This window comes from Nansenia antarctica (genome assembly GCF_963989245.1).
Source record: "Nansenia antarctica genome assembly, chromosome: 9".
In the NCBI taxonomy this organism is placed as follows: Eukaryota; Metazoa; Chordata; class Actinopteri; order Argentiniformes; family Microstomatidae; genus Nansenia; species Nansenia antarctica.
Genome location: NC_137679.1, coordinates 8,007,425 through 8,009,924, shown reverse-complemented (window position 1 = coordinate 8,009,924; position 2,500 = coordinate 8,007,425).

Here is a 2,500-nt window from a genome sequence, read left to right as displayed (position 1 = left end):
TGGTGTGTGGAGCATCAAAGCCTCTCTGCTGAGGTGTTCTGTTACCAGGCTTACACTGGCCGCTTTGATCAACAGACTGGAACCGCCACACACACACTCACACACACACACACATACGCGCACACACCCACAGGCTCACACGTACACACACACAGGCTCACGCATACACACAGGCACACGCATACACACACACACAGACACACAGGCCCACGCATACAGGCATACACACACACAGGCTCACTCATACACACACACAGGCTCACTCATACACACACACAGGCACACAGGCCCACGCATACAGGCATACACACACACACACACACACACACACACACACACACACACTGAAGTAGCAGATGAGTATCCAGTATGAATGGTGTCTTTACACGTAGTACACACACACCCACACACACACACACACACACACACACACACACACACACACACACACACACACACACAGCAGCAGCAGCAGATGACTATCCAGTGAATGAATGGTGTGTTTCTTCCTGACCCGCTGTGTGTGTGTGTGTGTGTTGTCTCTCAGAGCCCACCACCCAGGACTCCCTGGTCGGCCCCGACAACAGCCTCGACGACGACCCTGACCACGACCCCGGCGACGAAGAGGAGGAGGTGAAGGGCCTGACACACAGCCCCACGGGAGAGGAGGAGGGGGAAGAGGAGGAGGAGGAGGAGGAGGAGGGGCTACACTGGAGAGGGCCAGGTGAGTCGACCACGTCCGTCTGACCAATCACAAGCAAAGCGAGCGAGGTCGGTCAGACCAATCAGAGAACACCACACTGGAACGTTTGAAAAGCGCAGTTTTTTTTTCTTTCGATCGTATTTCTTTTTGTATCCAGGCCACGACATCACACACACACACACACACATACACACACACACACACGCACACACACACACAGGCAGTATACACATGCACACACAGGCAGTATACACACACACAAGCACACACAGGCAGCATACACACACACACACACATGCTTTAACACACTGTAGAACACAGAGTGAGAGGTTGTGTATGTTTGTCTGGTCGTGTAACAGTGTAAGACAATGTGTTAAAGTGTGTGTGTGTGTGTGTGTGTGTGTGTGTGTGTGTTCAAGCGGGTGGGTGTCTGTGCAGTGTCCTGCGTTTCTCTCTGTGGTCGATGACCTATCTGCGCCGTGATTTCGTGAAGGGTTGTGTTTGGTGTGTGTGTGTGTGTTTCGTGCAGGGTTGTGTTTGGTGTGTGTGTGTGTGTGTGTGTCTGTGAACGGCAGCAGTCACCGTGGCGACTAGCGTGTCGGGCGTGTTCCAGGGACGTGTCTGAGGACGTCAACATGGCCGCCAGGAGACAACAGCCGTCTCCATGGTGATTAGTCTGTTTCCATCTCCATGGTGATTAGTCTGTTTCCATCGCCATGGTGATTAGTCTGTTTCCATCGCCATGGTGATTAGTCTGTTTCCATCGCCATGGTGATTAGTCTGTTTCCATCGCCATTAGGGACCATCTTTTTAAATTCTTGTCCGAAGCCGAATTTAAGGAAACCTTTGGCCGAACACTGAATACTGAATGCGTACCGGAAGTTTTTCATTTATTTTTGTGCCATAATAAATTACATACATTTTCCTTTTTATTCATGCTTTTCAAATATAATTTTTTTTAAACTTTTATTGAACACTTTTATTGAACATTCCAGCAGACATTAGGCTACACCAACAAAGCACAGCAGAACAGCATTGCACTGTTTGATCGCGTCATCAAAAAACATCTACTCTGGGTTTTTCCTGCCACAAAATGAGGTGTTGTGACAGGGAAAGTTTGTTGTTTGTCCTTGTTTGCCCTTGTTAATGACAGTAGTACTATGTCAGTCCAAAACCTATTGTTGACTGTCTGATCAATAGAACTTTTCAGCGATTGAAAACCCTGATAGACTTCAAAACTGATCATTTTGCAAATAATACATTACGGGCCGGTTTCACAGACAAGGCTTAAGCCTAATCCTAGACTAAAAATCATCTTCAATGGAGATTTTACATTGAAAGTGTGATTTAGTCCAGGACTAGGCTTAAGCCTTGTCTCTGAAACCGGCCCTACAAGTAGCACTGACTAACGCTAGTACAGGCTCAACTTGTCATTCTGGATAATGAAACAGCAAGCGCTGGTTCCCTGTTTTGTCTTTACGTGCACAGCTATTCGGTTGTTAAGTCGTGACGTGTTTCCGGGTCCAAAGTTGGCTGAGGCGCTGTCTTCGAAATGCCTCAGTAATAATAATAATAAATTATATTTATAGTGCTTTCCCAAGGCTCAAAGACGCTGACAAATATGGGAAAAACAGGAAAGTGCTGTGTCCCTTGTTGTATGAATAGATCCGAGTCTAAAAAACGATTGAACTGACATTCTACCGCTTTAGTACACTGGTACTCTGGTGCGGGGAATTTCTGGTTTGGACCCGGAAATTGCTAAACGTCATGTGACTTAACCGAATTTTGCTAGCAAAC